The 27,426-nt window shown below is 38.0% G+C and overlaps 1 protein-coding gene across 1 annotated transcript in view; it reads right to left on the bottom strand.

The window, feature by feature from the left end:
* FAM171A1 (family with sequence similarity 171 member A1) overlaps positions 1–27,426 on the bottom strand; it is a 197,083-nt gene that overhangs the window by 130,958 nt on the left and 38,699 nt on the right. The gene's annotated exons all lie outside the window — the stretch shown is intronic.

Raw genomic sequence — 27,426 nt, forward strand, 5'->3', positions numbered from 1 at the left:
GGGGAGGGAGAGGGTTTCTTCCTTTGCTTGAGTTCCATCAGGTCACAAGAAAAAGAATGAGGCTTCCAAAGTACCAATGGCAACAGCAAAGGGAAGGAGGCCGCAGTCCTCTCTGGGGCAGAAGAGACATTTTATCTATTCTTCTCAAGAGGCAAGACAATTTCACTCCATTCATTCAGTGAGGTGCTGGGGGTCTTGTGGCTGGGGAGGAGATAGGTTCTTGCCGTCAAAGAATTTATATTCTACTACAGTCCCCATGCACAAACTGCACATTTGTAAACCAGAGGCCCCCCTATAAATGAATAGTGTAGCTACCATTTATATGGTGTTTTAAAGTTTATGAAGTGCTTTACAAATAATATCTCATTTTATCTAAAGGACAATCTTGGGAAGAAGGTGCTGTTATCATCCCCACTTTACAGATGAGGAAAGTGAGGCAGGCAGAGGTTAAGTGACTTGCCGAGGATCACACTGCTAATAAAGTGCTTGAGGCAGGATTTGAACTCGGGTTTTCCTGACCCCCAGGTCCAGCACTCTTTACACTGCACCACCTAGCTGCCTCTATATTAGTTTCAAAGTTTTCCCCAGCTCAGCAAATGAACGTTTTACTATAGCAGGAACTACATTCATTCACCACAGAGCAAAACCAATGTAAGAGTCAAACCTTTGTGTGCTGATACATGCAGTGTTCCCAAAGTGGACTGGTGAACATCGTTGGTGGATTCCTTACAGACATTCTTTCTCAACTGCTTCTAGTGACAGATTTAATCTGAGAAGCTGACATTTTAGCTGTGGAAACCATTTCACAATCTGAGGGGAAAAAACACTTTCAATTTCTTTTAAAAGCCTCTCCCCCCCGCCCTCCATCTCCTTGCGATAAAATTTCCCCAATGGAATCAGATTCCCATTTCCAAGTCCATGTACTATAAGAGTAATACTCCCTTCTGACATCCTCTTCAGGAAGGGGAACCAGAAGACAGGTCTCTCTGAAATCTCATGCCCATAACTCATCAATCATCTTTTCTGAAGCCTTTTCTGTTTCCTGGGCAGATACTTCCTATGAACCATGTGCTTCCTTGATCATACAGGCAAGATGCCATCCCTTCCACCTCTGGCCAAACCCAAGGATGCTGAAGGGGAATCTGCCCGGTGTTTAGCTATACCTTGAATCAGAAGGGCTTTCTGCAGCTGAAGAATTTAAAATCTGAGATGAGGGAAAAAGCTCTGAGAAAAAATATAATAAAGATTCAGCACTTTCAGCGACAGCTCTCACTATTAAACCTGGCAAACGCATTTCAATTTAATGTTGAACAAAAAAGTTTCCATTTGCCAAGTTTAAAAAAAAAGTCCTTTGTCTAGCTGGTTTATCCAAAGGCGTATTTGCCTAATACTGTAACGATGGCAAGACATTTCCTTGGATTCCTCAGTTTTTCACATAATCTTAAAGAGAAAGGATACCTACATTTGGATACACTTCTTGGGAGGTGCCTGGTCAAGCACCTGTAACTGTTAGAAACAGTTCCCAGTGATGCTGGTGGCATTATCCTGGCCCCACCAACAAGCCTTGAACTCAGCCATATAGGAAGGGGCCTGGAACACTGTCTTTTTTCCATGTCTAAGTAACAGATGAAGATTTGAAAAAGGGAGTTCCCAAATCATGGGAAGTTACTGGAAGGGTGGGGTTTCAGATTAAAAACCTCAAGATGGCATTCTTGGCTGTAATGAATAACACTTTAAGAGCTATAGGCAAAGACAAAGTCCCTAAAATAAGAGGGAAACCAGAGGTCCCTCCTCTCCCATACCCTAACTGCTGCTCTGTGTTTCTCTCGGGATGAAGGATGATAAAAATACTTAGGGAGATTCCCTTACTAAGACTGATGTCCTCACTGTGACCCTTTCTGGGGTGGGTGCCAGCTGCCTGTTTAGAACATATGGCTACTCCATGGGAGGGAAGGAAGAGAAGGGATGAGAGACAAAAAGGACCAGGAAACTGTAATCAAAACTAGTTGAAATAATAGCGATCAATTAAAAAGCACTTATTAATATGTGTTAAATACCTGGGATATAAAGAAAGGCAAAAACAAGCCTTGCCCTCTTAAGTATCTTACGTTCTAATTGTGGAGACAACATGTAAAGACCTAGGTACGTAAGATACAAGGAGAGTAGATGGAAGAAAACCTTGGAAGTAAAATCTAAAGTGGTCAGGAAAATCAAGGCCTCCTTTGAGTGGTATCTTGAAAAGATGTCATGAAGCGGTAGTGAGAAGAGAGAATATTCCAGGCACAGGGGAAAGTCAATTCAAAGAAAAAGAAATAGGAGTTAGAGCATCATGTACGGGGAACAGCAAGGTAGTCCATATCGCTGGGCCATAGAGTGCTAGGTGGGGAGTAAAGTGAAAGAAGACTGGAAAGTGAGGAAGGGGCTAGGTTGTGAACAACTTTAAACAGAGATCACAGGGAGCCAGTCAAGTTTATTGAACAGGGAAAGCAACATGATCAGATTGAGTGGAGGACAGATTGGAATGGGCAGAAACTTTTGGCAGGCAGAACCACAAGAAAGTTCTTGAAAAGTCAAGGTGAGAGGCAAAGAGGGGCTGAAGCAGGGTGATGGAGAGAGGGAGATACATGGGTGAAACAATGTCAAAATAGAAATGACAAGATTTGGCAACTATGGGATGGGATGGGTGGGGTCCAGACACCAAGGTTGAGAACCTGGGAGACTGGGAGGAAGATGGCGTCCTTGAAAATAGGAAGGATCCAGGGTGAAGGGAAAAGGGCCAGAGAATTAACTAGCCTCTTGCATAGGAATGTATGTGCCTTCTTGTATCAGACAATAAAAATGATGTAGCTTCTTGCCTTAGCTGCCAGGAAACTGAATGAAATTCAATGCTCAACCCTAATAATGAGCTTACCTCATGTCCTCTACACAACCGCCAGCGGAATGAAAATCATCATCATTTTATTCTCCTGGTCAAAAACTCCAGTGGCTCCCTATTACCTTCAGGATCAAATACAAACTCTTCTGATTGGCATTTCATGCCCTTCACAACTTACCTTACCATATACACTTGCTTCCCCCGTGGTCCTGCCCAACTGGTCCTTTTGCTGTTGCTTACACAAAGTAATCCACCTCCCAACTCTATTCCTTTACAAAGGCTGGAATGCATTCCCTCCTTACTTTCAACCCTTAGAAACCCTAGTTTCCTTCAAAGCCCCATTTAAACATCTACAACAGGAGGGCTTTTTCTTATGATGCTCCTGGCTGCTGTCTCCCCCTCCTAAAATTATTTTGAATGTACTTTATATGTGTGTATATACATATATACTCATACATATATGCACACACATACATATATACATATACATTTAACAAAGGTCCATATTTCTCCTCTGATAAAAAACGCAAGCTCTCTGAGGTTTTCTTTTTGTCTTTTAATTCCAAGTGACTGGTACAAAGTAGGTGTTTCCTAAATGCCTGACATGTTCAACCTCTTTCTCTGCATTTTTATATAGCTATTTGTGTTTCCATCCTTAAAATGTCCCTTTTTATACCAGGTTTAATTTTGCAAGCCATCTCAAATCCCTTTGGAAGTGAGCAATATGAAATATTAAAGAAATAAAACTGGCTACTTGGTTCTTCATACTCACAAGCCCATACTGTGACAGAAGTGTTGTCTTTCTCTCTCACAAAGAGTGAAATAAGGCAGTGGATCCCAAACCAAAATAACTCCTGTTGAGGAAGCAGGGATTCCAGGTCCAAGAAGTTGAAAGAAAAAAAATTCTGTAGCCTCCCTAGGGTTCTCCTTGGGGAAACAAAGGGAGAAGAAGTGCAGGGTGACCAAAAGTCACTGGTTTCAATTTTCTCCATCCCTGATTTAGTTCCTGTTTTCCAGAGTGTTTTCAGAAGTAAGGGCAAGTGGAGGTCTGACATGGAAGCAATACCCGTAAGACAGAGGCAGTAATACAACTCAAGCTATTAGCAAAAATGGCGACAGGAAGCCCAGAGAGCACTGGAAAGAGCAATGGATTTAGAGTGAGAAGACAGGAGGTCAAATCCTAGGTGTGCACAACCCTAGGCAAGTTGCTTCACCTAATCTATGATAAGAAGGGGTTGAACTCACTAATTTTTAAGGTCCTGACAAGCTCTGGGAGTCTATGATTTATATTATTTTAATAAGTAAGCTTGTAAATGATGTATATTGATTTACTTTATGGGTTTTTTTTCTTCCAGAAATTCATCTTCAGATAAGTTTCCTGTTCAGTAGAAAAGGGAAATACTAATATATTAATTCTTTTCCCAATTAGTGTGTGTGTGGGGGGGGGGGAAGGATTGATGCTTGACTCTCTTCTTTCACAAACACAACACACCGAAATAAATGCCCTGGATCTCCCCCTCCCCCATCATCAGTTTCCCAGTAACTAAAAAAGGAAAGAACACACGGGAAAATGATTTCTGCAAAAGTCTCCTCTCTACCTGTAGTTCCGTGCAAACCAAGACCTACTATTTTGCATAAACAGAAATATGAAAAAAATTTCTTAAAAATAGAGAAACCACTTTACACCAATCACATGATCACACAGAAGAGACGTTACTTTCATACAATTCTAAAGACTAATCGTTTCTGTACACATGTATAGTCATTTCAGAGGCCCTGCTATCACAGTAACATCTGACATACTTAAGGCCATCAGACAGCAGGCTGAAAGATACAGTAGGAAACTCAGCCAACTTCAAAGCTGGCCAAACTTGAAGAATGACTGCATACTGTATTTGGAAAACAGATGAAGAGTGACGTAATGTGGGCAGATTCTGTGCTGATCTTGGCAATTAAAGCCAGGATTGCTGTCAAAATCATACTGATATATTTTTATTTGATCATTTTGCTGTTGGGTATGGCTCTGAAAGAAGTGAGGGTATGAAAGAGTTTCTTTAAAAGCTCTGAGTTCTTGTTGCTGTTGAGATTCTAATCAACTGAATTTACACCTGGTGCAATGCTTCAAACACAGTAGACACCGAAGGCAGAGGTTTAAATAATGAATTAAAATTTCAAATGCTTGTTACTATTTCCATTCAGGAATATTTCTTTTGTTTAGAAAACAAATGTAAAAAAAAAAAAGAAAGGATGAAGGAAAAGAAGGAAGAAAGGAGAGAAAAAAGAAAGAAGAAAGAAGGAGGAGGGGGAAGGGAGGAAGGAAGGAAGGAAGGAAAAGAAAATGTCATAAGCTACAGGCAGAACATAGGGTACAAATTACTAAGAATTTCTGCTTGCTTGGTCCCTGGAGTTTTTGGAAAATGGCCTCTCTTCTTCCTCTTGTATCCTGCTCTTATCCATACCCAGAGTTGAAGAAAAATTACTCAATCACCTCCTCCCAGGATCTCAATTTGAAACAAGTCAGGGGTATGGTTTAGGGGTACAAAGACTTTGCCATGCTCCCCTCCCTTCCAAAACTGCAAACTGATTTACATACTCAATTCATGATTTTGCCATTTGGAAACACCCTAATGGAAACAGGCTTTTTCTGTGAATAGTAAGCCACAAAAACTGCAAAAAGTGAAACATCTGAAACTAGCACAGATAAGCAAGTCCCTATCAAAGATGTTAAAGATATTAAGAAAAAGAGAAAAAAAATTATGGCTTCAAAAATAAAATGGCTTGTCCCAGGCTACAAAGTAAGATCACAGTAACTCTGACTCATGTCATAATAATACATACGTATGCTTTACATAAAAGCATTCAAAGGATGGAGTATTTAGAATGTTATTTAATCCAGCTACCCCAGCTCTTCAGCAACACACATACAATAGAGAACGTTGATTTTCATCTTATGTCATTTTTCATGTAGCCAGGAAACACACCATCCATACTGCTGTAGACTTTATGTTAACATACCAACACGTGACAGAGTGGGATGCTGCACATTTTACTGTGAGATAAAACTCTGGATAGTTATAATTCCTTTCATATGAATGTCAACTCGAGTCTTTTTATGCTTCCAGCAGCCATTCCAGGACTGATAAAAGCCTGGTTTATTGCATCTTAACAACTTAGTAGAGATTAGGAGGTTGTAGAAAATACCACCGAGGGTTAAAAGCAGCTTTCTGCCATTGTTCGAAATGGACAAGTTATGCATTACTTTCTTTGACAGATGTTCAATAACTGAATACAGCTGGATGAAAATCAGCTGCCAAGGGATTCAAATTTGGTTCATTACCAGGGTTTGTTTATTGAAATGCTTTCCAAGGCTCAAACGACTCATTTATTTTTAAGTGCTTTAAAAAGAGATTGTGAACTTTTACTTTCCATGTCTCTCCCCAAGTTTTCTCTGTATTGGATCACATGCTCTAGATTGTGAAAAAGATGACACTAAAAATGTTTCATTCAATCATATTTTTCAGACATACATCTGTGTAACCTCACCTGATTAATTTTAAATTACTATGGCTAGGAAAATATTCTACTTGATTCATTTGTGTTGCTCCAAAGCCAACACTGTCAATTGCTACTAAACAAACATTTGATGGTAAATTTTCAGCTTCTGTTTATTTACTTTGGTCTAGACCTGCAATTTCCTCTGGGGAGGGCACTCTCAAAGTACATACTCTCTTGGTTGGCACCTACCAACTGCTTTTCCTTAACCTACAGCCTCCTAAGCTTGTCTGGGGCATGGAAGGGTGCCGAGGTACTTGCCCAGAGTCAAACAGCTAGGAAGGCTTGGAGGGACGACCCAAATTCAGGTCTTCTTGACAACAAGGCTGGACCCTCTCTCCTGTACATCATGGTGCTTCTCAGATAAGATTCAGCTCAAGCAGCACCTTGGACATAAAAACCTTTGCTGATCCCCCAACCACTAGTGCCTTCCCTTCCTAATAATGCTCTATTTAACCACTTTGTGTTTGTATTTGTATTTTTCTCTTCATATTTATTACATGTATGTATACAGGATATATAAATACGCATATAGGAGGTGCTTAATAAGTGGTTGTTGACTGAATGATTATGATAGTTCTTATGAATGTCTTATGACTACTCCTTACAGCAACTCCAAGCATATATACCATAAGGTACAACCTCCCCCACCACAATTAAATTGTGAGCTCCTTGAGAGCAGAAGCTATCTTTTATAACCAATAAACATTTATTCAGCACCTACTATGTGCTGGGCATTATGTTAAGTATGAGGAATGCAAAAAGAGGTAAAAGATAGTGCCTGCCCTCAATTAAAATCTAATGAGGGAAACAACATGCAAACAAATATCTATATCTATATCTATATCTATATCAAGCTACATACAGGATAAATAAGAAATAATCAACAGAGGAAGGTACTGGAATTAAAGAAGGGTTGGGAAAGCTTCCTGTAGAAGGTGGGATTTTAGTTAGGACTTAAAGGAAGCCAGGGAGGTCAGTAGGCTAGTGGAAGAGAGAGTGGTCCAGGCATGGGGGTCAGTGAGAGGAATTGTGTGGAGCCTCCATCTAGGAGGGAAGAGTACATATCAGGAAGTAAACTGTAAGAAGACTGGAAAGGAAGGAAGAGGCTAAGTTATGAAGGGCTTTGAATGCCAAACAGAGCATTTTGTACTGGATCCTGGAGGCAACAGGAAGCCACTGGAGTTTACTGAGTAGGGGGATGACATGGCCGGGATCTGTGCTTAAGGAAAATCACTTTGGGGATGGAATGAAGGATGGAATGGAGTGGGAGAGATCTGAGGCAGGCAGAACCCATAGCAGGTATTCCAATAGTTCAGGTGTGAGGTGATAAGGACATGCTCTAGGGTGGTGGCAGTATCAGAGGAGAGAAGGGCGTGTATTCAAGAGATGCTGCAAAGGTGAAATGGACAGGCCTTGGCACCAGTTTGGATATTAGAGGTGAGAGAGAGTGAGGAGTCCAGGATGACTCCTAGGTTGTGAGCCTGAGAGACTGGGAGGATGTTACCCTCTAATAGTTATAAGGAAGCTAGGTATGGGGGTGAAGATGATTAGCTCTATTTTGGACATAGGGAGCTTTAGATGTCTACTAAACTAGACAACAGAGGCAGAACCAATATGGAGGCATAAAGGGCAGAGACTCACCTGAGTTCTTCCAAATTCCCCTCCAAACAATTTTAAAATAATGCCTCAAAACAAATTTTGGAGTGGCAGAACCCACAAAAAGGCGGAGTGAGACAATTTTCCAGCCTAGGACAATTTAGGTCAGCAGGAAATGTATGTCTCGTGAGTGTGAGACTAGAGTGCAATCTTAGCGCTGGGTGCCCCAGCAAGCCAGCAGCAGACCTTGTGGGTGACTGAATCAGCAGCTGTAGCTTCCAGAGCTCTCAACCCACAGACAGTAAAGGAGTCAGACAAATGGTCAGAAGATTACAGGGGACCTTTTGCTGGCATTGGGAGCAGGACTCTGTTGAACTGCCCATATGCTATTCTGGACTGCAGTCCCAGAACAAGAAGAAGCACTAGCACACTGGAGTATAGTATGCAACATACACAGCAGCATAAAAAACCTAAGGCTTGGGACAATGCCCCATTCACCGGGGGGAAGAGTCCAACTTTAACATAGAGTTAAATGTCAAGAAATAGACTAGGAAAATGGGCAAACAGCAACAACAAAGAACCTGACCATAGAAAGTTACTATGGTGACAGGGAAGACCAAGACACAAACTCAAATGATGACAACAAAGTCAAAACTGCTACATACAAGGCTTAAAGAAAAATGTGAATTTGTCCCAGGCACAAAAAGAATTCCTGGAAGAGCTCAAAACTGATTTTAAAAATCAAATAAAAGAGAAGAAAATTTGGGAAAAAATGACAGTAATGCAAGAAAACATGAAAAAAGTTGATCGCTTGGTAAAAGACACACACACACACACACACACACACACACACACACACACCAATGGAAGAAAATAACATCTTAAAAAACAGAATAGGCCAAATGGAAAAAGATGTACAAAAAAAAATCACTGAAGAAAAGAATTCCTTAAAAAGCAGAACTGGCCAAATGGAAAAGGTACAAAAGCTCACTGAAGCTCACTAAAAATTAGAATTAGGCAAGTGGATGCTAAGACTCTGTGAGACATCAAGAAACAATCAAACAAAATCAAGAGAATGAAAAAAAAAATAGAAGAAAATGTGAAATATCTCACTGGATAAAAAACTGACCTGGTAAACAGATTGAGGAGAGATCATTTAAGAATTATTAAACTACCTAAAAGCCATGGTAAAAAAAAAAAAGTCTAGATACCATCTTTCAATAAATTATCAAAGAAAACTGCTCTGATATCCTAGAACCAGAAGATAAAACAGAAATTGAAAGACTATACTGATCATCTCTTAAAAGAGACCCCAAAATGAAAACTCCCAGGAATATAATAGCCAAATTCTAGAACTCACAAGTCAAGAAGAAAATACTGCAAAAAGTCAGAAAGAAACAATTCAAATGTTGTAGAGCCACAATCAGGATCACACAATTTTTAGCAGCCTCTATATTAAAGGACCAGAGGGCTTGGAATATGATATTTCAGAGGTAAAAGAAGCTAAGATTACAACCAAGAATCACCTACCCAGCAAAACTGAGTATAATTCTTCAAGGGGAAAATGGTTATTTAGTGAAATAGAGGACTTTCAAGCACTCCTGATGAAAAGACCAGAGCTGAATAGAAAATAGGACATTCAAGCACAAGACTCATGAGAAGTATAAAAAAGTAAACAGAAAAGAGAAATCCTAAGGGATTCAATAAGGTTCCACTGTTTACATTCCTACATGGGAAGATGATACTTGTAACTCCTAAGAACTTTATTATTATTAGGGCAGTTTGAAGGAATATACATAGACAGAGGGCATGGGTATGAATTGACTATGATGGGATAATATCTTAAAGAAATAAAATTAAGGGGTGAGAAAGAGGAATGCACCGGGAGAAAGAGGAAAGGAGAATGGGGTAAATTATTTCACATAAAAGAGATGCAAAAGAGCAACAGTGGAAGGGAAAATGGGGGATGTGTGTGTGTGGGGGAAGATGCAAACCTTACTCTCATCGGAATTGACTCAAAGAGGGAATAACTACATAATCAGTTATAGAAATCCATCTTACCCTACAGGAAAGTGGGACAGGAAGGGGACAAGAGAAGGGTGTTGATATGCTGATAGAAGGGAGGATGAATTGGAGGAGATGATCAGAAACAAAACACTTTTAAGGAGAGACAGGGTGAAAGGAGTGAGAGAGAAGGATAAATAGAGGAAAAATAGGAGGATGAACAGTAATCATAACTGTGAAAGTATTTTTACAGCAAGTATCTATGATAAGGAACTCATTTCTCAAATATATAAAAACTGAAATGTATAAGAATGCAAGCCCTATGAATAGGCAGCATTCAGATGAAGAAATCAAAACTATCTACAGTCATATGAAAAAATGATCAAAGTCATTACTGATTAGAGAAGTACAAATTAAAACAATACAGAGATACCACCCCACGCCTATCAGATTGGCTAATATGACAGAAAAGAATATGACAGATGTTGGAAGGGATATGGGAAAATTCAGACACTAATGCACTACTAGTAGAGTTGTGAACTGATCCAACCATTCGGGAGAGCAATTTGGAACTATGCCCAAAAGGCCATGAAACCATGCATATACCCTTTAACCAAGCAACACAGCTACTAGGTCTGTATCCCAAAGAAATTTTAAAAAAGGAAAAGGATTATATGTACAAAAATATTTAAAGCAGCTCTTTTTGTGACAAAGAATCAGAAATTGAGGGGATGCCTATCAATTGAGGAATGGCTGAACAAAATGTGGTATATGATTATGATGGAATAGTATCGTGCTATAAGAAATGATGAGCAAAATGCTTTCCAAAAACCTGGAAAGACTTACACAAACTGATACAAAGTGAAGTAAGAAGAACCAGAATGGTATACACAGTAACAACAATACTGTATGATGATCAACTGTGAATGACTTAGTTATTCTCAGCAATACAATGATCCAAGACAATTTCAAAGGACTCATTATGAAAAATGCTATCCACTTCCAGAGAAGGAACTGATGGAATTGGGAAAGGGAAAGAGAAGGAGGGAATTTGGAACTCAAAATTGCAAAAAACAAATGTTAAAATTTGTTTTTATATATAATTGGAAAAAATAAAATATTTGATTAAAAGCGTATCTACTGGACACCCAGTCTAAAATGTCTGAAAGGCAGTTGGAGAGGCAAGATTGAAGGTTAGTAGGGAGCTTGGTGCAGGATAGGTGGACTTGGGAATCATCAGCATAAAGATAGTAGTTAAATCCTTGGGAGCTGATGAGATCACCAAGTAAAGCAGAGAGAGAGAAGGGGGGGGCCCAGGACAGAGCCCTAAGGGATACCTACAGTTAGAGTATAAGATCTGGAGGAGAATCCAGCAAAGGAAACGGAAAAGGAGGGGTCAGATAGGTGGGAGGAAAGCCAGCAGAGAATAGCAACCCCCAAACCTAGGGAGAACATACTATCAAGTCTTTTGCCTTTCTGTGTGTCCCCAGTGCTTAGCACAGTGCCTGGCACACAGTAGGTGTTTAATAAATGCTAGCTGACTATATAATAAATGTGGCACATAACTTACGGAATAAGGAATATGTAAAATGTATGGAAAATGTATTTTTTGGTGAGCATAAGGTGATAAAGACCACAGAACAATGAAGTCCTTAAACATTCCAACCCCACCAGTGCAAAATCCTAAAACCATCACTGACTCTTTAATAGCAATATATTTGATTACCAAGAGTAAATCATTGCCTCTTTCAGTTTTACTTGAAAGAAAGAGTACACATAGAATATGACTGATCACCAGCCAGGGTCACACTCATTGAAATATGGTGAATCAATCAAGCCAATGCCATTCTGTTACTTCCAGTCCCCATTACTTGTTATCCCAGCACCAAAGTCATCAGCAAGAAAAGTGGCGCAAACTCCAATAAATTGGTCCCACTATGAATGATGGAGATTACCCATACCAAGAAAGAAGTCTAACTAAAGCTTATTAGGAGTTTTCACAGTGAATTTCCATACTTCTCAACCATTCTGGGGGAAAAAAAACAGAAAGGAAGTAGAAAACACCACGCTACAGATAAGGAGTCATTTGTGTATAAAATAGATGCATGGGTTACAATGGTCCATCTGGTTTTTAATTCAATGCAATCCGGGTTCTCCTGCTGTACTTCAAATAACATTTCTCTAAAAGGTCATTTTATTTCTTCTCTTTTGGAAAAACAAATGAGGGTCCAATCAGACATACCTGTTCTTGGTAACGTACCTCTTGCTGACATTCTAACCCATTAACTTCAACTTTAATCTACTGGCCATCAACTGCCAATGGCACCTCTTGACCTTGGGCTGACTCTCTGGAAAGCACTAAGGCCACGCATGAGTTGCCTACTCATGCACAGCCAGTTGAAGTTTATTGCTTAGTTTTAAATAGTGGGAAAGGCTCAGGGTCACGTACAGCCATCAGCCAAGAGGTGTCCTATTAACAAACTAAGAAAATTTCCCTCCACCACTGGTGCTTAGGCCTAGGTCAGCTACAATTGTGGATCCAAAAAAGTGGATTCTGTGGGAAAAAGAAATAAACCAAAACAAAAGCAGCAGCCACCCATCAATACTGTGTCTGTCAGGACCGGAGCCACAGCTCAGTAACAGATGGAATAAACAAGCTACAGGCAGACCAAACTGCGGTTAAAGATAGGCTTTTACACTTCCAATCACTCTCTGAGTAAAAACATCTGTACTGACTCTTTTCATATCAGTTCCGCCCCATGCCCGAGGTCCTTCTACTCTATCAATGAAAAGTTAATGAAAAATTATAAAGCATTACAGGTCTCCAACACCCACCCCAACACCCCAAAATCGGGAGTTATGATTCCATTCAACAAACACCACCACGAGTCATGCTGAGGAACATCTAATCCCTAACCCCAAGGAGCTTAAGATCTAATTGGAGATATAAGATATATCCAGAATCACCTAATACAAAGCAGAACATGAGAAGTGCTACAGACAAATCCTTTGGAAGCACAGAGAAGGCTGGGGGAGGTTAAGTTTGATGATGGGATGAAATCTTAAGAATAAAGTTTTTGAGGGACCATATTGTAGGGAGGGAATTCCAAGCAGAGTGAGCAATTTTGAAAAGTGTGGGAAATTACAGAGGGCGGTTGGGGAATAGGGAGTAGTACAGCTGGCTTAGAGCTTTGGAGACCATGCAGATATATACGAAGTGATAAAGCTGGTAAGGTAAGTTGAGATCAGCATAGGGAAGACCACAAACGCAAGATTAAGAAGTTAAACTTCATCATGAAGGAAGTGGGGAGCTGTTAAAGGATCCTGGGTAGGGGACTGACATGAACAGGGCTAAGAGATATGACAGAATATCTGGTGCCAGGTTTTAGAATGAACTGGGGAGAGGGAGATCATATGACTTTAAGAGAAAGAAAGAGACAGAAACAGAAAGACAGAGAGGGAGACAAAGACAGAGAGGAAGACAGAGAGACAGAGAGAGAGAGCATATCAGCCCTAGAATGGGGAGGACCCAAGTTCAAATTCAGTCTCAGAAGTCTAGTAACTATATTGCTGAGACGTCCAGATACTAAATATTTCTGCCTTAGCAACTGGAGTACACTTAACATCATTCAGTCTTTCTTTGATGATCTTTCAGTACTTATTGTGAGCACCAATTAGAAGAACATAAGAACTTCCGTACGGAGTCTGACCCATTGTTTGTTCAGTCCAAGCAGCATTTTTAATAGTTTAACAAAGGAATATATTGCCAAAGTGCACGGTCATCCTAGGTTATGAATACTAAAGTATTCATAGCACTACTTCTCATGTAGCAAAGAACTTGAAATTAAAGAGGTGCTCATCAACTGGGGAACAACTTATGGTATGCAAATGTAGGGCTAAGATCTGAACCTCTAATTTCATTAATATAGGAAACTCCCAGGTGAGAAAATGCTGCTAGCAAAGGAGATCAGCACCTTCTCTACAACTGACCATGTTACGGAGTTGTTGAAAGCACTAAGAAGTCAACCCCCTCCACCAATGCAGGATGCCATTTTGTCTGTAACGTACAATTTTAGAGAGTTGCCTGAGAAACCAAGAGGGCATAACAACATGCCCAGGATCACAAAGCCAGTATGTCTCAGAGGAGGGACTGAACCCAGGTCTTTCTGGCTTCAAGGCTAACTCCCTCTATCCATGGCTATGTCAAAGTACCAATTATAAGACTGTACCATAGGGAATGAGGAAATCTGCAATGCCTGGAGGAACTGAGACACAGTAAGGTGAGTAAAACCAGAACAATTTATGAAATATCTGTAACATTAAAAAACAACAATTTTGAAATCTCGAAGAACTCTTCTTGACGCCATGATCAACCATGCCTTCAGAATGCTGATGATAAAGCAATCTAACCATCTCTTGAGAGAGAAGTGATAGACTACAGGTTGAGAATGAAATATACATTTTCAAACATGGCTAATATCGTGGATTTGTCTTGCTTGACTATGCTAACTTATTACAAGAGAGAATAGTTATAACCTCCCTCCTCAATCACTCTCTTTTTATTTTTAAAGGGAATAAAGAAAATAGCTTCAATAAAGCATTTAAAGAAAATACACAGAGAGATGTTTCAGAGGCAAACACAGTAAAGTCAGACAGCTTTGAAAGTTAAGTGATCAAAAGAGTACCTACCTCAAAAAAAAAACAATTTTAAATGGTAAGATTCATGTTTTCATAGGAAAGCTTGTTTTTTCTGTTCTTTTTTATGTCTAGAAATATTCACATCTCTTGGTGTTTGTCAAGCTTAGAATACTCCCCCCCCCCATTTTTTTTCTTTAAAGCAGGACTAGCACTAAAAAAAGAACCTTTGTAGTTCCTTCTATTTGTCCTAAACTTTTATTTATTAAGCTTCAATCAATAGTCCTTCATTTTACTCTTTCAAGATCTGGTTAACTATTCAGGTTTGCTCTAGCTATACTCATCGTGATTTTATGGACTTAGAATACGTTTCCATATAACACATTCCAAATCTCTGAATCTGCCCCACAGACATCCTTCCTTTCACTCCCTTCGCCTGTCTGATTGCTCGCTCTTCTCTGGGGAGTACAGCAGATGCAGTGGCAATTCAAGTCAATTAAACATTAAGAGCCTACCGTGTCCAAGACAAGAGGAAGTATGGTTCTTAACCTTTGTGTGTTATGGGCTCCTTTGGTAGTCTGGTGAAGTCCATGAGCCCCTTTTCAGAATGTTTTTAAATGCATAAAATAAAACAAATAGGAGTACAATAGGAATCAATTACACTAAAATATACTTAAAATCAAAAGAAAACCTAAGTTCTTGGAGTCTAGGTTAAGAACTCTGAGAGAGCCAACCTCAAAGTCAAGAAAGACTTGGGCTTAAGTCCCATCTTTGAAATATAGCAACTGTATGACCTTGATCAAGTCACTTAACATTTCCTGGTAACTCTCTAAGACTGTAAATTATAGACTCAGTCATATTCTGCATTGGTACAGACAGTTCCCTCTACCAATGAAATCACAGATCCAGGCCCCTTCTCCTAAAAAAAGTTCAAGTTAATGTGTGGGATATAAAGACAAGTAAGACTCAGTTCTGTACATCATTATGAACATGAGGAACTTTACTAATCTTGTTCAACAACATATGATTTGAAAACCAAAACTTCTTTTCTGTTTTCCCCCCTCTGATTCTAATTCTTCCACCTGCAGCCAAATGTACTTCTAATATGCTAAATCTTTTTATTAGGATTTTAAATGATATGCCAAGCAACTATTAATTATATAGTCTGACAAAATAAGGCAAGAAATCTCACTGTAGAATAATAAGGAAAAGGGATTACTCTTGCTAACACATTAAATTGAATACTAAGCATAACATTTTAGATAGTCATGTGACTTGGCTATTATGTTACAAGAAAGAACAACAGTACATAGAATGGATTTATTCCATAGAGACATTATTAAGTCAGCTTTACCAAACATAACCCGTCAGATAATATGAATCTATTTAATTGAATTTTTTCATACAATAATTACTGATATATACACACATGCATACACATATCACCTGTGTGTATGTATATACATATATACATACATATATGTGTGTGTATACACACACACACACACACACACACACATATATATATGGTGGGTGGATATAAAATTTGGTGGGTTGATTAATCTATGGTTCCCTGTGTATTGCCAGCATCAGAATAACAATGATATCTCAAATTTATAGAGGATAGTAAGGTTTATATAGCATTTTCCTCACAATAATCCTGTGAAGAATATAAGGCAAGAATAATCCCTATTTTACAGATGAGAAAACTAAACCTGAGAATTATTAAATGATGCCCACCAACAGCATAGCTAATAAGGAACAGAGTCAGAATCTGAATCCAATTTCCTAACTTCAAATCCACTGCTCCTTTTACTGAACCACAATACCTTGGTCTCAATACCAATGGTCAAGTATACACTGGGTTCTGAGTTCTAACAACAGATATTTTATGTCACAAATTTTCAAATGAGTCATAAAATACTCAGGGTCCACTATCTATCTGCTCCCACTCTGACTGTGGGAAACAGACCATCTACAAGATATTACTATGAAGCCTTGGATGGTGGGAAGAGGGCAATGTAAGTTATTAATAATCCAATCAACATTCACCAAGCACCTACTATATGCCAGGTGCTGTGCTAGGTGCTAGAACAGACATTTGTTTACCACTTGAACATTAGCATGGCTGGATCAAGAGCTGGCCTTTAAACTAGGGAGTTGTGTCTAACTGACCGGTTGTGTGACCCTAGACAAGACTAATCACCTCTCAATGCTCTAGGCGATTCTCTAAAACCTGAAGCAGCTGATAAGATGTCAATATCTGCACTGGTGGAGAGTTTCCTTCCCTAAGAGTTTCTTTTACTAAGGAAATCACAGGTCTGGTCCTTACCCCTTTAAAGTGGGGGTTCTTAAACCTTTTTGTATATTGTAGATCCCTTTGACAGTCTAGTGAATCCCTCTCAGAATAATTTTATTAAATAATACAATAAAAATAACAGAATTACAAAGCAAATCAATTATACTGTCAAAACAAATTTAAATTTTAAAAAATAAACATAATAATAAATAATAAAATGAATCAATAATAATTAATAATAATAAAAATAAATTAACTAATGGAAACCAGGTTAAGAAGTTTAAAGTTTGGAAATTCCTTTACACACACACACACACACACACACACACACACACACACGTATATATGTATGTATAAAAGTCTCATTTGAGCCACACACCATGACATAGGTGTTGTAGGTACAACTCTCTCCATTTCACAGACGAATACTAAGGCTAAAATCAGGTAAGTGACATTAGGACATGTGTACCTAAATTATAGAATTTTAAACAAATGCCTTTAATAATTTTGAGAATATATAAAACCCACAAAATCATGTCAAACAACAGCATTTCCAAGTGGGGATCCTTCCAGATCCCCACCTGAATGAAGAGATAAGGACAGCTTTAAATCAGCGCTTTCCTTTTCACATACAGCTGGCTACCCCTAGAGGAGGAGTCTGTTCTTTAAAAGTAGGCTAACATTCTCTTCCACAAATCTGGCTACACTAGTTAGCATTATTCAATTCAAACATTTATTAAGCACCAATTATGCACAAAGCATTTTGTTGGATGAATGGATGTGCTCAATAAATCCATTTAAATAAAACAGATGAGGTTCAATAGGTAAGGCAGGTCTGGATGAATTTTCATGAACCTTGAAGGAGATTTTACTGTCCTAATTATGAGAATTTATACCACCATCCCCACAGCCTACCCCCTCTCAAATACACAAAGCTCACCACCTTTTTCTTGTTGTCATTCTTCTGGAGGCTGTAGAACAGACAGAGAGATAAGGCAGAAAAGGCGACCTTTCAGTTAACCATATCATGCCCACGGATTATTACTGACATCTATAGATGATTCCTATATTTTATTTCTGCCAATAACATCAAATTGTTAAGCCATTTTACCAGAGCAGCAAATCAGTACTAAATCTTAGAAGCAACTGATCATTTAATTCTACCCCTTCTCCGACATTGCTTATTTTTCTATGATTACCCACAGAAATCTCCCCTGAAGGCCTAAAATGATGCCTCATTGTGGAGTGTAAAGAAGCCTGGGTTCTTCAGCACTAGGGCTGAACAGCATAAACTTGGCAAGTGTCTCATTAAGCTGAAATGAACTGTATATCTATCACTGGAAAACCATCCTTTCAGTTAATCAACAAAAATGTATTAAGCATTTGCTATGTACCAGACACTGTATTCAACACTGTGAATACAAAAAAAAAAAAGATGCCTGTCTTCAACAGGCTTACCCTCAAAATCTGGCTAAGTAGGAAGAACCTCAATACCAGATTGACTATAGAGTGATGGATTTCAGTCACAGCAACTTATAGAGTCATCTATGCCAGTCAATGGAGAACCATTCCTGATTAAATCATAGGTCCCACAAGTGGAATACCAATATTAAACTGCCAAATTCAGGTGTCCCTAATTTCAAAGCTCCTCAAAGCCTATCCTTAACTTATCTTTCTAGCCTCTATACATCCTGTCTCTTCCTCCACTTTTTGGTTCAGCTAAATTGCCCTTCTTATTGTTTCTTACATACAATTTTCCATTTTCTAATTCCCTCCAGCTGCTAATGCCTTACCCCAGTATTAACTATTTTATATAAATTCTGTATCTAATTATATATGTACATTTGTCTCTCCAATAGAATGTAAGCTCCTTGAAGGCAAGGATCGTTCCACTTATGTCTTTGTAACCCTAGCACCTAGGACAGTGCCTGGCATGTGGCTGGCACTTAAATACTTGCTGATTGATTATATAGGATGTATATTCCTCAAAAGGCATGTGGGAGAGGAAGAGGAAAAATGAGTCCTGGGAAAATGCACAAATGGAATAATAAGAACCCTCCTCCCAAATTAAAATCGACTCTAAAGGAAATGGGAGTCATAATATGGTATAGTGGAAAGAGCCCTAAATTTGGATTTAGACATGGCTCCCTTTCCCAGTTCTGTAACTTACTGTCTGTAACCTATCTTTGGATCATTTATCTATAACTGAAAGGAACCTCAAGAAACCACTTCTGTCCTCTAGGTCTGTTTCTTCACCTGCAGAATGAGGGCATTGGATGAGCTGGTCTTTATGATGACTTTTCTAGCTTGAAATCTATGATCTTAGAAGTTGTCATCACATTCCTTTAGTCCCCACCTCCCTCTCTTTCTCTCAAAGGTCATAAACTAACACATTAAGGAAGAATAAAGGGGGAAAAAACCACTCTACTGTGTATCCAGGCTTGGCCATTGACCTTGGACAAATCATTTAATCTTTCTGAGCCTCACTCTCCATACCTGTAAACTAAGAAGGTGGATCTAGATCAGGGTTTCTTAAACTTTCCTCTGGAAACCTTGTGAAGCCAATGAGTCCCTTCTCAGAATCCTGTTCTTAAATAACTGAAGGAAATGCTCACTTCCAGTTGGAGGTCAATGAAAATCGATGTAATTTTCCCCCTATCCAAGTCCAACCTGAAATCTCCGGGGTCCATGGACCCAAGGTTAAGAACCCCTGGTCTAGATGCTCTTTGAGGTCCACTGAAGATGGAGGTTTTTAGGATTCTTTTTATAATACTGAGTAGAACAGACACCCAAAGCTCTTAAGTGTTTTAGCTGATTATAGAACTAATTTTGTCCTTTAACAATGGAGTCAAGGTTCAAAAGGACTTAAAGATTAGTACAGAAAGTAATATTTGAATTTTCAAATGTTGCTACTCTAAGCCCATTGTGCCAAACATCACTTCTCAGCTGATACGACCCTAAGCATCAGTCCAGGGTCTTTTTTTCTTCTTACCAGGCCATGAAAAAGAATGTCATCAGCTTAGGTGTCCTATATTATTTCAGTAGGTTCAAACTGTTGTTGAGTGCTATACTACTTCTGGACCATGTCTGGGTTCCAGTGAAGAGGCAACTACATTCCTTACTGTTTAGAGGTTAATCTGCTATAAGTGGTTGTAAAAAAAATGGCTTCTTTGAGCCCATGTATCTTTAAAGGGTTTGGGGATCCTGCTGTAAGGTGTGGAACGAGAGTCAATGTCCCTGTGAATCACTGAACTTATCTCCCCACCCCATCCCCAAATTAAATAATCAAGCTATCATTATGAGTCAAAATATAAGGTCTTAATTATTTCATGGATTTGTACTGGACTCTAGAGAATCCATCTGGACGACATCTCTTCTACATACTTGAACTCCCGCTATTCTTTCCATCTCTCTTCACAAAAGCTTTCCTGAAGTTGCAGGGGGAAGATGCTGCATCACGGGTAGAGCATTATGGCTCGTTAATTCCTTCCCATTCGATTCATATTTAATAAACTACTACTATGTATGATCACAAGGATGTCTCCAGGGTAATGCAATTTTTTTTGGCCACAGTAACCATCAAGGGTACCTACTAAGTCCCAGAAGGAGTGCTGTCTGCACCAGGGCAGGGAATGCAACTGAAACCAATGAAGTCACAGACCCCTGAAACAGGGCATGTACAAAGGATTCTATGTTGGCCTCTGGGGAGACAAGAAAGTAGCTGTCAAAGAATTTGTCATCTAGTAGGGGAGGTAAGACAATATATATATATATGTATGAATACACATATTATAAATATATAAATATAAAAATATAAATATTATAAATTTGACCTATGACATTGAGCAGGCACAAATATGTGTGATTTTGGCAGGGTAGGAAACTTTCAGTACAGTGATCCCCTTCACTAAAACAGAGACTTGGGAAATAAGTCTTAAGGAATTGCCTATTTAAGTGATTTGTGCAGGGATCACTCGTCTATCAAAGCAGACAAGTCTTTCCAACCCCAAGCTCAGAATTCTATTCAGTATGCCACAGTCCTTCTGCTAATGTATTATAATTAAAAGATACTCAGAATATGATCAAAGCATAAGGAAGGTCTAAAGAAATTACAAGCAGATCAATGAGGGAAAGCATTTCTAGATGACTGAGAAAAAAATAAAGGGAAGGACCCATGGAGGAGGTGGCATCGAGGCTAGCTTTGGAGAAGGGAAAGAATTTCAAGAAGCTGCACTACAGGGGTGGAGAGAACAGGATATTCCACTGAAAGTTTGAGGAATGATGGGAACAAAAAAAATTGACATAGATGAAGAGTTTACATTACAGAATCACAAATAGTGAAGACTGGCTAAAACATGGTGTGGAGGATAGGTCAAGATCAGGCTGAAAAGACTGGTTTTGACTATGGAGCTCTCTATCCATAAAAAAATGCTGCAAATGTTAGGGCTGACCACAGAGGTTTATGAGTGCCCAGAAAGAGAATTTAGATTGTTATCTATTACACAATGGGTAGCCAATGAAGATTTTTTTTGGAAGGGTGGTAACATGAGTGGAATACTACATTAGGGGAATCACTTGATGTTAGGGTGAAAGATGAATTAGGACATGAAGAAACTGGAAGCAGGAAGAATCAATAGGAGATATTTCTCAAGGGAAGAGGTAACAGAGGCTTAAACTAGGTTGGAGGCAGAAGTGAAAAGAAGAGGGTCAATAAGATAGCTATGATAATGGCAGGACATCAACTGACTAAATGTGGACCAGGGTGAAGGAAAGGGAAGGGTTAAAGGTGACTCTGAAGTTTCATGCCTGGGTGACTCTGAGAACAGTGACATCATCAAATGGAAACAGAAAAAGCTGAGAAAGGCAGGTTTGGATGAAAAGATGATGAGTGTAGTTCAGACAGGCTAAGTATCAGACAGCTAGGTGGAGATGTCCAGCAGGCATCTGGAAATGTAACATTGGAATATTCAGAGAAGAGAGCTGGAGAAAGATCTGCATAGAGATGAGAACTAAGGTTATAGGAGTAGGTGAGAGACCACGAAGGGAGTGAACGTACAGAGAGAAGACAAAGACAAAGCTTCCATTTAGCATGCGGAAAGGGAAGAAAGGAGACCTGAAAGGAGAGAGAAAAGGTATAGTCAGAGGGAATAGGAAAGCTAACATGAGGATATGAAGGGAATAGTAGAAATCACTCTCTGAGCTTATGCAGACCAATATATAGTTTTAACAATCTTTTCTTTATCCAAACTGTGTCTTACACATTTTCAGATGACCAAACACACCCAACATATGGTTTGTATGTTAAAAAAATTGGTTGATTAATTAATGAGCTATATTTTATTAAAAAGGTCCATTTTATATTGTCCTTTTCCCTTCTAGTACACCAGGCCTCCCATCATCACCTCATTGCCTTCTCCTCCTGCCTACAGGCCTATGGAGAGTCATCACTGGAGCAGCACTGAGGCTAAAAACACTACCTCACCTTCATCTAGCATTTCACAGATTACAGAGTACACAAACATCAGCTTTCAACCTAGCACTTCAGCATTCTGTTCATGAACTCTGCTTAGGATGGATATCGAGGGACACTGGAAAAGAGACCCACTGAGCACAAGCACTTTGCTATATGGATGAACCTGCCCCAAAACAAAATTTAAACAGAAGAGTATGGTGGCCTTGGTTGGCGTGCACCAACTTGACTCTGATTTCCTAGTGCAGCTAGGTAATACAGGAGTATAAAGCACTGGACTTGGAGTCAGAAAGACCCAAGTTCAAATTCTGCCACAGATACCTATTAGCTGGGTGACCCTGGAAAAATTACTTAACTTCTCTAAGCCCCTTTGGCCCATCCCAGATACTTCTCCTATCGCTCCCCTCCCCTACTTCTGCTCCAGAACACTATGGTCAGTTAGTTATTTAAACTGTGCAAACTGAATACGAAAAATGGAAATAAGCAAGATGCACCGACACTCATTGTTAGAGCAATGATTTTTATCAATGTGGAGAAGGGGCTCCTCCTTTTGACCCACCGCATAATCCTTTTACTGAAGGCCTTGAGAAGGCAGATGACTGTCCATTCCCTCAAACAACTGTTCATTACACAGAGATCGAGATCGGTGATATGAAGAGAACCTCATAACAAAGTAATGTAAAGGAACTTCAAGAGGCAGAGAGTACTAACAACTAAGGAAAATCAGGAAAGGTCTCGTTAGGAGGTAGTACCTGATCAGTGCTTGGAAGGAAGTCAGGGATGACAACATGACCCAGGTTAGTAGGCCAACATGATCAGATCAGGACTGTGCTCTATGCAGATAAATCTGGCCCCAGCATGTCAAACTGAAGGGGGAAGGGTGGAGGGAGGAAGAGAAGAGAGGGAGGGAAGGAGGAAGGAAATCACTGCAGTGACATATGAGGACTTCAAAGAGGGTGGTGGCAGTGAGAATGAAGGGGGAGGGGTTGGCTAAATCAGAAAAGAAAAGAAAGCATTTCTAAAATCATAAATGTTCAATGGGGAAAGGGGTTGATCTATAGAAAAATACATTTTAGATAAAGCATTTCAGATACTGACTAAAGCATGATGAAGCTTAAGGATGTACATTGTATTTTTATTGCTTAGAATTCAAACTATGTTTTTAAAATCAACAAGAACAAGTCGACTTTGTTTTCCATTTACAACTTCAGTGCAATATGCAAATTACGAGAATAGTACAGAGAGCTACTTGTTTAGATGACAAAAAAAGCAAATGGAAAAAAAAACAATAGTTAGCTATTAAATATACTAATCATACAAACTAAATTTCATTAAGTAAAATGCTACATAGGCCACATTTTTACACCAAGTCCAAAGACACCAAACTACAAAAATTCATCAAAGCAATTAGTAGATTCACTAAAGTAACAAAATACAAAATAAAGCCATACAATTATCAAGCTTCAGTGTATTACACAGAAAACCGAGGAGGAAGAGAAAGGAATCGAATTTCATTTATGGTAACAATAAATATATTAGTATCTTCAAACTAATGTACCAAGACAAACATAGGATTATAAAATTTCTTATAGAAATAAAAGTTCTAAGTAATTAGAGAGATGGACAATGCTCATAGCTGGGTTGTATAAATACAGTAAAAAATGATATTACTCAAATTATCCATAGACTGCATGCTAATCCAAATAAATTACCAAAGACATACCTTACTGAATTAGTAAAAACAACAAAATTCATTTGAAAACATAAATTGTCAAGAATATCAAGAGGTAAAGTGCAAAAAAGAAAATGTAGGAACATGATGTTTGGTATTAACAGATTTCAAGTTTTAATACAAAACAGTTCTATTAACATTAGTACTTAACTTGAAAAATAAAAGAACAGATCAGTAGAACAGATTGTATAAATAAGACCTGTAAAAGGTACCCAGCATCTAATCTTTGATAAACTCCTCTCAGAATTAGATAAATCTAACCATAAAACTAATAAGAAAGAAGTTAAAGAGATGAATAGAACTTTAGAGAAATCAAATATGATAACCCCTGGAGAAAAATGAATGGGAAAAGAAAGGAGTATACCTTTTTCTCAGCTGTGCATGGTACCTTCACAAAAAAATAACCATGAATTAGGGCATAAAAACCTCACAAAGAAATAAAGACAAGCAGAAATATTAAATGCATCATTTTCAGAACATAATGCAATAAAAATTACATTCAATATAAGGGCCATGGAGAGATAGATTAAAAATTAATTGAAAACTAAATAATCTAATCCTAACGAATGGGTCAAAGAACAAATGACAGAAACAATCACTCATTTCATTAAAGAGAATGACAACAATGAGACAACATAACAGAATTTATGGAATGCAACCAAAGCAATACTTAAAGAAAAATTTATATCTCTAAATTTTTACCTAAATAAAATAAAGAGCAGATCAATGAATTGTGCATGCAATTAAAAAACTAGAAAAAGAACAAATTAAAAATCCCTAATTAAACATCAAAATGAAAATCCTGAAAATTAAAGCACAGATTAATAAAAATTGAAAGCAAAAGAACCATTGAATCAATCAATCAATAAATAAACAATTAATAGATAAATGAATAAAACTATGAGTTGGTTTTATGGGAAAAAAACAATAAAATAGATAAACAATTGCTTAATTTGGTTAAAAAAAAAGAAAACCAAATAACCAGTATCAAAAATGAAAAGGGTAAATGCACTACCAACGAATATGAAATTAAAGCAATTATTAGAAGCTATTTTGTCCAATTATATGCTAATAAGTCTGACAATCCAAGTGAAATGGATGAATATTTACAAAAATATGAATTGCCCAGATTGACAGAAGAGGAAATACAATACTAAAATAAGCCTAAATTTGAAAAAAGAAATTGAACAATCCATAAATGAGCTCCTTAAGAAACAAAATCACCAGAACCAGATGCATTCACAAGTGAATTTTACAAAATGTTTAAATATATATAAATATATCAAGATACATAAACTATCTGGACAAATTGGCAAAAATGGAATTCTACCAAATTTCCTTTATGACACAACTATGGTGCTAATACCTAAACTGGGAAAAGCAAAAACAGAGAAAGAAAATTATAAACCAATTTTCCTAATGAATATTGATGAAAAAATTTTAAATAAAACATTATAAAAGAGAATACAGCAATATATCATGAAGATCATACACTATAACCAGGTGAGATTTATATCAGGATGGCAGAGCTGGTTCAAAATTATGAAAACTATCAGCATAATTAACCACATTAATAACAAAAACAACAAAAATCATGTGACTACCTCCATAGAGAAAAAGATTTGTGACAAAACGCAATACGCATTCCTATTAAAAACACTAGAAAATATAGGAATAAAAGGAGCTCTCCTTAAAATGGTAAATAGTATCTATCTAAAACCATCAGCCAGCATTATCTGTAATGGGGATAAGCTAGAAGCCTTCACAATAAGATCAGGGGTGAAGCTAGAATGTCCATTATCACCACTATTATTCATTAGTGTACTAGAAATGCCAACTATAGCAATAAGACAAGAAAAAGAAATAGAAGTAATTAGACTAGACAATGAGGAAAGAAAACTAAAACTCTTTGCAGATGATATGATACTATGCTTAAGAGAATCAATTAAAAAAACTAGTTGAAAGAATTAACAACTTAAGCAAAGTTGCACAATACAAAACAAATCCACATAAATCATTAACATCTCTACATATTACCAATAAGATCTAGCAGAAAGAGGCAGAAATTTCATTTAAAATAACTGCAGATAATATAAAATACTTGGGAGTCTACTTGCCAAGACAAACCCAGGAACTATATGAACAAAATAACAAAAACCTTTTCAAACCAATAAAGAACAAAATTCATCTGGAAGAACAAAAGGTCAAGAATATAAAAGGAATCAATAAAAAAACGTGAATGAAGGAGGCCCACTAGTACCAGATTTCAAAGTATGTATATCACAAAGCTGTAATCATGAAAACAATCTGGTACTGGCTAAGAAATAGAGTGGTGGATCTATGGAATAGATTAGGTACACAATACACAGTAGTAAATGACCATAGTAATCTAGTTTTTGATGCCTGGGAAAACTGGAAAGTAGTTTGACAGAAACTAGGCCTAGACCAAGATCTCACACTGTATACCAAGATAAGGTCAAAATGGGTACATGATGTAGACATAAAAAGTGATATCATAAGCAAATTAGGGGAACATGGAAAATTCTACCTGTCATATCTGTGTATAAGGGGAGAATTTATGGCTAAGCAAGAGAAAGAGAGGATCAGAAGAAATAAAATGGATAATTTTAATTACATTAAATTAAAAAGGTTTTGCACAAATAAAAGCAATGCATCTAAGATTAGAAGGAAAACAGGAAGCTAGGGATAAAAATTTACAGCAAGTTTCTTTGATAAAGGCCTCATTTCTCAAATATAAAGGAACTGAGTTAAATTTATAAAAATACAAATCATTCCCCAAATTGATAAATGATGAAAGGATATGAACAGGCAATTTTCAGAAGATGAAATCAAAGCTATCTATGGTCATATGAAAGAAGGCTCTAAATCACTATTTATTAGAGAAATGCAAATGTAAGTAATTGATCTACTACCTCACACTTATTAGATTGGCTAATATGACAGAAAAGGAAAATGACAAATGTTGGAGGAGATGCGGGAAAATTGAGACACTAATGTACTGTTGGTGGAGTTGTGAACTGGTTTACCCATTCTGGAGAAGAATTTGGAATTATGCCCAAAGGGTGATAAAACTGTGTATACTCTTTGACCAGCAATACCACTAGTAGGCCTGTATCCCAAAAAGATCAAAGAAAAAGGAAAAGGATCTATATGTACAAAAGTATTTATGGCAGCTCCTTTTGTGGTGGCAAAGAATTGGAAATTGTGGGGATGCCCGTCAATTGGGGAATGACTGAACA

Source organism: Vombatus ursinus, unplaced genomic scaffold (genome assembly GCF_900497805.2).
Source record: "Vombatus ursinus unplaced genomic scaffold, bare-nosed wombat genome assembly UNPS02005459.1, whole genome shotgun sequence".
In the NCBI taxonomy this organism is placed as follows: Eukaryota; Metazoa; Chordata; class Mammalia; order Diprotodontia; family Vombatidae; genus Vombatus; species Vombatus ursinus.